The sequence below is a fragment of the Symphalangus syndactylus genome, chromosome X (assembly GCF_028878055.3).
Source record: "Symphalangus syndactylus isolate Jambi chromosome X, NHGRI_mSymSyn1-v2.1_pri, whole genome shotgun sequence".
In the NCBI taxonomy this organism is placed as follows: domain Eukaryota; kingdom Metazoa; phylum Chordata; class Mammalia; order Primates; family Hylobatidae; genus Symphalangus; species Symphalangus syndactylus.
In genome coordinates this window covers 50,486,004-50,496,763 of record NC_072447.2, presented here as the reverse complement: position 1 = coordinate 50,496,763, position 10,760 = coordinate 50,486,004, and positions in this window count along the sequence as shown.

Below are 10,760 nucleotides of genomic sequence, written 5' to 3'. Positions count from 1 at the left end.
CATTAACTATAACATTAAACACATTAGGTGAGCAGCTTAAAGCTGTACAGAGCCTGACAAAACAAACAGAAAACTACTTTAGCAAGTTCCTGGCAACACTGTTAACCATGAATTGAGATTTCAATAGCGTTCTCGGGCCAGAAGTCTATTATATTTTCTGGTGTGCAAGCTCAGGCAATGGGTGTTACATTTATCACTACTGACAAGAATGAGACACCCTCATTGCTCATGGCCTCATTTTGCTGTGACACAAGGTTTGTAGGCATAAGAGGTACACTTCCCAGAAACAGGGAAGACCAGTGGAGTTCACTGTCCAGTTCAAGTCTTAACACAGAAACTCATCCTGAAAAAAACAGCACATAAAACTACAGTTTTTATGGACAGGCCATTGCTTATATTTATTTCAGCAAAATTCTGAATACATGGGGGGAAATTTTGAATATTTATAATGTTATTTTTAGACTTTTATCATTAAGAAGAATCAGATGTTTAGCTAAATGAGTTGATCCATCAGAATAACTTTCAACTTATTAAAGGTTTTGTTTTTTTTTTTTTTCTTTTTTGAGACGGAGTCTCGCTCTGTCGCCCAGGCTGGAGTGCAGTGGCGCAATCTCGGCTCACTGCAAGCTCCGCCTCCCGGGTTCACGCCATTCTCCTGCCTCAGCCTCTCCGAGTAGCTGGGACTACAGGCGCCCGCCACCACGCCTGGCTAATTTTTTGTATTTTTAGTAGAGACGGGGTTTCACCATGGTCTCGATCTCCTGACCTCATGATCCGCCCGCCTCGGCCTCCCAAAGTGCTGGGATTACAAGCGTGAGCCACCGCGCCCGGCCTTTTTTTCTTTACTGAACTTGTCTTCTGTGTTCATTTCATGTAATGCTGCTTTAACATTTTTGGAAACATTTTCTTTAGGAATTAGCATATTATTTTAACCTACTTTATTATAGAGTCAGAGAAGAAAATGAACTGAAGGAGATGGAAATATATGAGGCAAATAGGAGCACAAAGGAGGGAGGCTAACCCTTTTGTGGAAAGACAATAAAACTTTTCATAGAGAATCTGAAGTTTGAGCTGATTTTAGAAGTCCTAGGTCATTAGAAAGACAAGAATAAAGGACATTTCTGGCAAATAAAATGGCACTTTTGAAATCATTGCAGTGTATAAAGATATTTCAACACACTAAAAGTATTGTGGTATTTGTAGAGAAAAAGATATTGCAAGACCAATGGGTTAGTTAAAGCAATATAATTTGGGCCAAATTACAACATATCTTGAGTACAAAATAAAGGCATTTATCTTTATTAATCATCATATTTATAAACAAAAATCATCTATTGCATTAGGCTGAGTAATGACAAAAACCTGAATGTACACGAAAGAGAAGAACAACATATACTGAGCAACTATCATGTGCCAATCTTAACTTATGTAACAGAATATGTCATGAATTAAATCCCTATTCAGACTCCTACAGGTCAATCTCCATGCAAAAGCTTGAGAAGAAACAACATGGCAACAGGAAGCCATACCTATAGGCCACTGTTGCTGAAATCTGAGTTGTTTAAGAATATTGGCTCCATAGTAGAGCCAACATAAGGTGAATATACCAGGGTTTGTGCCCCTAAGGTGTTTTGCATTGGGTAAGTCAACCTCTCTAGAAAGATTTCCACTAAAAAACATGAATCATTGTACCAGGTGATACCTGGTGTTGTTTCCTGGAAAAAAAATGCAATGAACATTCTAAAATTCATAAGGATTCTCAAGGGATCCAGAATAGCCAAAACAGTCTTGAAAAATAAAAAAGTTGAAGGCCTAACATTTTCTGATATCAAAACATACTACAAAACAACAGTAATCAAGATGGTGTGGTACTGGCCTAAAGACAAATGTATATAAACCACTGGAACAGAATACAGAGCCCAGAAAAACATCTTGCATATTTGTCCAAATAATTGTTGACAAGAATGCCAAGACTACACAGTGGAGAAAAGACAGTCTCTTCAACAAGTGGTGAAGGAAAATCTGGATATCTATAGGCAAAAAAATGAAGTTACACCCTTACGTTACACCATATACAAAAATTAACTCAAACAGAAAAAACAAAATGATAAAAACCAGAGGGATAAAGTTATGGTGTAGAATCTTTATTAATTTTCTTTTGCTTGTTTGTTTCTTTGTTTGGGCAAAGTGTTAAGTCGTTACCAGATAAAAATAACGGGTTATAAGATACTATTTGCAATCCTCACGGTAACCTCAAATGAAAAATTGTGCAATGGATACACAAAAAATAAAAAGTAAGGAAATAAATCATATCACCAGAGAAAATCATCTTCATTAAAGGATGGCAAGAAGGAAAGAAAGAAGTAAGAGAAGACCACAAAACAACCAGAAAACAAATAAATGGCAGCAGTAAGTACTTACTTATCAAAAATAATATTGAATTTAAATAGACTAAACACTCCAATCAAAAGATATACATTGACTGAATGGATTAAAAAGAAACAAGTCCCATTGATCTGTTTCTTACAGGAAACACACTTCACTTGTAAATACACAAACAGACTGAAAATAAAGTGATAAAAAAAAGATCTTACATGCCAACGGAAACCAAAAAGAGCAAGATTTCCTATACTTATGTCGGACAAAATAGATTTCAAGACAAAAACTATAAGAAGAGACAAAACAAAGTCGTTATATATTGACAGGGGGGTCAGTTCAGCAAGAGGCTATAACAATTATATGTATATATTTGTTATATCCTCTGTCTCTCTCTCTCTCTCTGCGTGTGTGTGTGTGTATACACCCAACACTGGAGCACCCAGATATATACATAAAGCAAATATTATTAGAGCTAAAGAGAGATATAGGCTCCAAAACAATCATAGTTGGAGACTTCACCACACCACTTCCAGCATTGGATAGATCTTTTGTACAGAAAATCAACAAAGAAACATGAGACTTAATCTGCAGTATAGACCAAAATGGATCTAATAGCTATTTACAGATCATTTTATGCAACGACTATAGAATACACATTATTTCCCTCAGCATATGAATTATTCCCAAGGATAGACCATATGTTAGGTCACAAAACAAATCTTTTTTTTTTTTTTTTTTGAGACGGAGTCTCGCTCTGTCACCTAGGCTGGAGTGCAGTGGCGCCATCTCGGCTCACTGCAAGCTCTGCCTCCCGGGGTTCACGCCATTCTCCTGCCTCAGCCTCCTGAGTAGCTGGGACTACAGGCGCCTGCCACCGTGCCCGGCTAATTTTTTGTATTTTTTTTAGTAGAGACGGGGTTTCACCATGTTAGCTAGGATGGTCTCGATCTCCTGACCTCGTGATCCACCTGCCTCGGCCTCCCAAAGTGCTGGGATTACAGGCGTGAGCCACCGTGCCCGGCCAACAAATCTTAAAACATTCAAAAAAGTAAAGTAATATCTAGCATCTTCTCTAAGCACAATGGAATAAAATTAGAAATTAATAACAAGAGGAATTTTGGAACTATAAAAATACATGGACAGTAAACAATATGCTCCTGAATGACCAGTGGGTTAATGAAGAAATTAAGAATTGAAAAATTTATTGAAACAAATGATAATGGAAACACAACATACAAAATCTATGAGATATAGCAAAAACAGTACTAACAGGGAATTTATAACCGTAAGTGAGTACATCAAAAAGAGAAAAAATTCAAATAAACAATCTATGCATCTTAAAGAACTAGACAAGCAAGAGCAAACCAAGCCCAAAATTAGTAGAAGAGAAACATACTAAAGGTCAGAAGCATAAATTAATAAAATTGAAATGAAGAAAACACTACAAAGGGTTATTAAAACAAAAGGTTGTTTTTTTGAAAGGTTAAACAATATTGACATACCATTAGCCAGACTAGGAAAAAAAATCAAAATAAATAAAATCAGATGTGAAGAAGGAGACATTACAACTTATACTAGAGAAATTCAAAGGATCATTAATGGTGTTATGGGCAACTCTTTGCCAATTAATTGAAAAACCTAGAAGAAATGGACAAATGCTGAGACACATACAACTTACCAAGATTTAACCAGAAAGAAATCCAAAATGTGAGCAGAACAATAACAAGTAATAAGATCAGAGCCTTAATAAAAAAATCTTCCAGTAAAGAAAAGCCCAGGAACTGATGGCTTCACTGCTGAATTCTACGCAACATTTAACAAAGAAGTCATACCAATTCTACTCAAACTTTTCAGAAAAATAGAGAAGGGAATGCTTCCAAACTGATTCTAAAAGGCCAAGGTCACATCAAAAAAGAAAACTACAGGTCAATATCTCTGATGGATATTGATGGAAAAATACTAAAGAAAATTGCCAAAAGATTTCTGTTCTTAGGTGTCCCATTTTCTTCAACTTTGGCTAGGAAAAAAGACATTCTTCTTTTGTCTGTGCTTGTCGGCATTTCTGGGATATGTGAAATTGATTAAAAAAATAGATTTTATTGACTGAATTGTGGCTTCCCCAATTTTATGCATTGAAGCCCTAACCTCCAATGTGACCATATTTGGAGGCAGGGCCCTTAAGGAGGTGACTGAGGTTAAATGAGGTCATAAGGCTTCATAAATGAAGCCCTAATCTTACATGACTAATGTTTTTATAATAAGAGGAATAGATACGAGAGTTTGCTCTCTCTCTCTCTCTCTTTTTACATGTATACAGAGAAAGTTCATGAGAAGGCGTTTCTGGTAGTAAGTCTGTACAGCTGTGCAGCACTCTCAATTCTTGCCTCCTCTGAAGAAAGAATTCGACTGAGGGGCATAAGGCAGAATAAGAGACTGTGGCAAGTTTTAGAGCAGGAGTGAAAGTTTATTAAAAAGCTTTAGAGCAGGAATGAAAGGAAGTAAAGTACACTTGGAAGACAGCCAAGTGGGCAACTTGAAAGATCAAGTGCGTGAGTTGACCTTTTGATTTGGAGTTTTATACATTGGCATGCTTCCAGGGTCTTGTGTTACTTCTCAGATTTCTCCCCTAGGGTGGGCTGTCCGCATGCACAGTGGCCTGCCAGCACTTGAGAGGGGCCGCATGTGCAGTGTGTTTGCCAAAATTGTGCATATGCCCACTCGAGACATTCTTCCAGTACCAGTCCTAACGTTTCTAGAAGGTTGTATACCAATAATACCTCACCATTTTGCCTTAGTGTGCATGCTTGAGCCCACTGGCCCAACTCCTGAGATCTTATCTGGAAGCGGCTGATCACTAGTTTCAGGTTTTTTCTATCTATTGGGAGACTGCCGTTCCTTAGTGCCAGCTGGGACCAATTATTATTTTAGAGAAACAGTGTAACAACCACCTGACCATCACTTGATGGTCCCCTGAATTCCTGATGGGGGTGGCAGGGATCCCTCTCCTGCCCTGCTTGTGCCTGACTAGCTGCCTACTGTAACAGACACAGTACAAAGGTAGCCATGTGCAAGCCAAGGAGAGACGCCTCAGGAGACATCAACCCTACTGGCACCTTGATCATGTACTTCCAATCTTCCTTTCTTTGAGAAAATAAATTTTTTGTTTAAGCTACCTAGTAGGTGGTATTTTGTTGTGACACCCTAAGCTAACTAATATACCAGGGAATTCATTGCCATATTGTTCTTCAAGTCGCAAGGTCCCTAGGCAACCCACCTTCTTTCCATGTTTCAGAGTCTTCTTATGATTTTGTGTTGTATTATATCCAGAGTTTTAGTTGTAAGAGGGAGAACCTGGAAGGACAGGGGGGTCTTCTCAGTCTTGGTTGGAACTGAAAGTCTCTTACCACCTTGTTTGAGTGCAAACAATTAAGGGTCACCAGGAAGAGTAGGGAGTGACTTTATTATGTAAAACCTTTCTAAATTATATGGGTCAAATAAAGCAGGCTGAACACAGATACATGTCAGCATTAGATGTCTACCTTTACTGTGACACCGTCCCCGCTTTTCAATCTATATCTATACCCTCAGCTGAATGTGAGTAAAGTAAGCATCCAATTCTGTCCACACTTCATTGCTCTTATCTCTTTTAATTTATTCTCAAAATAATAATGTCCACCTAGAGACCTTGACCAGCTGAAACACCTGAATTGTTTCATCTTGGCTAGTGTATGTATCGAGGGAAATTCAACTTGCTTTAAGAAACAAATAAACACCTGTCTTTACCTTTGCTATAAATCTCCATAAATAGAGCATTGCAAGCCTCTTGCTTGCTCCATGTGCAGAATTATTCCAGCTTATTGCTGTCATTTCTTCAAGGATTAGTAAATAACAACAATGTTTTGGGTTTTTAAAAATCAAGTATCTTCGTTACCCACAAGACACTTTAAATCTGCACCAATAGACCATTTGGGATGGAAGGGGCTTCCTGTGGCTTTTTATTGAGGATGTACCCCTTTTTCTTAGCCCTACGTATTATGTTCCCTGAATGTAGAGGGCCCAGAAGCATTACAACTTCCGGATCTCCCACTTAATTGCTCTTTAATAGTGACTGAAAGGAGTAAGCAGTGCCAGAAGTGTTATCAGAATCTATAGGGTTACATGGGATGACAATAAAGGAAGTTCTTGCTTGCTTTCTCATAGTTTAATCACATCTGATAAGAAAATGAGCTCCCAGTTTCTTATGTTTCTGAATGAGGCCTTTGCTCACACTCTTCCAGGTCCAACGTGCTTGACTGTCCTCATTATTTTGCTAATATTTGTAAGTGTTCAGCTGCAGAAAGGTCCTGCCAATTGATTGTAGAAATTTGTAGAAAGGATTCTTAATCTCTTCCCCTCACTTCATATTCTCTCTGTTCTCTCTAAACATAATTCAGAGTGGCCAAAATTTCATGACACTGTAAACTTTTTAACATCTTGTGTTGAACCAGAGGAGTGTGGCAGACTTACACAAACTCTTGACAAGTATTAGTGCTTAAAAGTACTTTGCAAATACTTTTTAGGTTCATAAGTTGCTATTTATAAATAGTTATAGTTAAGAACCTAAGTGTTAGTTCTCAAATGAGTTACAGTTATAGAAAATATAAGTCCCCATTCTGCATCAAACAAAAACACACAATTACAACAACACAAGCAAATCACCCCAAGTCATCTAGGCTTAACAGTAAAATCCAAACATCAGTGACTATTGTAATAAGAAACCTGAAACACTTTCTATTTGTAAAGGAAAATTTACATTTCAAATTGTACGTGGAGATGAAAATTCATACTCTCCCAGCTATATACAAAGAACCTATTAATTAAAGCCACAACTGGTTTAATTGTTAGCCCTTTGTATAGTCAACAAAGCTCCCAATTCATATAGTTTACCAAATTCTAGATAGTAGTTTCTGAGAGATCATACTTCCTTACCTAATTTGTGTGTTTCAGGGTCATCCTAGAAGGCTAAGGTAGAAAAAGCCCAGGAAGTTATATGATCCAGACCTCATTTGGAGATGAGAGAACTGATATTCAGAGAAAGTATGTGGCTTGTCCAAGGTTGCCAAACCAATTGATCCTGAACTAAAATTCAGATCTCTTAACTTCCAGAATAATATTTTTCTTTCATCAGTGGTTCCCATTATTTAGTCTTGCATCCAAATCACCTAGAGGGCATGTTAAAAAAATAAATTGCTGAAACCCACCCTCAAAGTTTCTGATCTAGTTGATTTGGGATGGTACCGAATAATTTGCATTTTATACCAGATCCCATATAACTGTTGATGCTGCTGGTCTCAGGGACACCTCTTTGAGAAATACTGCATTGCAATGTTTTCCTCTTATGACTTATAGTATTTTAATTTAAAGGGCTTCTTTTTGAATTTCACATTTTGGAAAATTTTGAAAATACACAAAAGTGGACAGAAGTATACAAGGAATCCTCGCAGAAACATATCAAGCACCAACAACCATCCAACAATGGCCAATCTAACAACTTCTAAATTTACCACCTTATTTTTATTTTTTGCACTTTCTTTGGGACGACAAGAACTCTCATAAGTTGCAAAAGTTTAGTATAAACAACATTTTGTATTATTACCTTAGTCTGTTTCAATTTGCAGTTATTTAATGTATACGATCTTTAAAACTCAATGAAAAGTGGACACAGTGGAAACTGGCTTCCATATTACAATGAGGGAAATGGAGATTCAGATTGTTGTTAAGTTACTTACTCAAGACTCAAACTGAAGTCTGACTCCAAAGTTTGTCTTGTCAGGCAAATGCTTCAATAAACTTCAAATGTGTCCGATTTTAAGACAAAAGCAACTTAGCTCCATTTATTTCTGTGTATGTAGTCAGTAATGGTGACACAGCTATAGCACTTGTAGACAAATGTTAAATGATTGGTAGCCCAGGAATATTCAGATCAGTGGACTGGAGATGGCTGCATTTGCAGCCAAACCCCCAATATGATTAGTTGTTATAAGAATTTAAGACACCACCATCTGACTCCAATATGTATGCCAGAGTATGAGGTTATTCTTTCTTCTAAGACCTGAGACTCACTGGAATTCTGCCTTTTGCCTTCAGAAAAATGTATAACCTTTGTCATTTATGAGCCTCCAACAAATTATGAGGCTGAATGAACTATCAAGAGCTTTTTGGATGAGTATTTATTTATAGTAGCATGTGTCTCTACATAGTTTTATATTATGCACATTCATATTCATATACGTCATAAGTAATTTGTGCACAATTATGATTCAGTATGCAGACCAAATTATAAAACACCCATGTGTGGCAAATAAAATGCCACTGATCGTATCTTATAAAATCTTAATATAACCTCTTAATCCTTGTACTATTCTAACAGTTACCACGTTTGAGATGTAACTAATTTCCTTAATGTTATCACATGTGACATGGTTTGGCTCTGTGTCCCCGCCTAAATCTCATCTGGAATTGTAATCCCCATGTGTTCAGGGTGGGACCTGGTGGGAAGTGATTGGATCATGGGTGCAGCTTCCCCCATGCTGTTCTCGTAATAGTGAATGAGTTCTCATGAGAGATGATGGTTTTTAAAGGGTTTGGCAGTTCTCCCTTCACTCTCTAAATCTCTCCTGCCACCATGTAAGAGGTGCCTTGCTTCTGCTTTGCCTTCCACCATGATTGTAAGTTTCCTGAGGCCTCCCCAATCATATGGAACTGTTAGTCAATTAAACCTCTTTCCTTTATAAATTACCCAGTCTCAGGTGACATTTTTTATAACAGTGTGAAAATAGACTAATACAATATGCCTCCCTGATTGTGACAGATAGCCTGCTCTGTATTTTTGATGATTAGCAGAGAACAAAAAGCAAAAGATCAGAGAAGCTCTGTTGAGCTAAAGCTTGGCAGTTACAGTACTTTCTTACCACTGATGTTTGGCTTTCTTATGTGATTCTGATTTCTTCTCTTCAAGTTTATTAATTTGGAATAATAGTGAATGGTTTTAGGGAATTTTGTGAAATGACAACTGTTTTTACCTAATATGTATGAAAAAAATAAAAACATTTAATTTCTACTTTTTAAAATTAAACTAGTTCACTTCCAATTCAGATTGCTAACTAGAGTAGGGAAAGGTGTTCAACATCTTAAGTCATCAGGAAATGCAAGTTTAAACCTCAGTGAGGTATCAGTAGGCCACTTCCAGAATAGTTAAAATTAAAAGGACTGAGAATACCACGTGCTGAGATGAGTTCTTGCTGTCATAAAGTAACTGGAACTTTTACACATTGTTGATTGGTGGTTAGATTGGTAAGACGATTTTGGAAAAATTTGTACTAGCAAATGATAAAGCCAAAAACAAATACTCTAGCATCCAGAAAATTTACCCTCGGCTATATATATAATAGAAATGCATACACATATGCACCAAAAAACAGGAACAAGAATTTTTTCTTGGGAGCTTTATATATAATGACAAAAATCCTGGAACAACACAGAAGTCCATCCACACATGAAAGGATAAATATACCTAATATGTCCATACAATGGGAAATAACTCAGAAAAAAAAGGAATTGAAAACTGACATATTCAAAAATGTGAATGAATCTCACAGACAAAATATTGGGTGAAAGAAAGCCAAACAGAAAAGAGAACAAATTATGATTTCATTTCTAAGAAGTCCAAAACAACCAATTTCATAGTGACAGCGTTTGAAATTGTTGCTACTTTCTGGGGAATATTAAACAGGCACAAACAAGCTATCTGGATAGGGGGATAAATTCTACATCTTGATCTGGTATATATGTAAAAATTCTTTGAGCTTTATATTTGAGACTTGTTTACTTACTAAAATATTTTTAATAGATGTACAATTATTTATCCAATAGTGTAAAAGATCCTTTTTGATACTTCGGGACTGATGATTTCCACATATTCTTTCTGAGTCACCAAGTCATATTTCTGGATCATCTATCTACATAGGCAGTAGAACTTACATGCTGCATTAAGGAGCAAGTGATGCTGAAATGTAGATTTGGTATCATAATTTTCTATTCCTAAACGTAGATGTTAATAACTTAAAAACAATTTACAGCCTGCATACATCTATGTAGCCACCACAATTTACACAACTTCTTGTAAGCTATTGTTTAAATAACTACTACATGTATCCATTCTTGGAGGACTGTGATATGAGTCTAAGTGAAGAGTGTTATTTTAAATATTTATCTTTTTTGAAATTCATAAAAATATATTATAAGTGTCACATTTTTCTTATACATCTTATTTTCAAATTTACCATATTATTCTTTCAAAAAATGATAAATCATATGCATACCTGTAAGAAAAGCACAGCCCC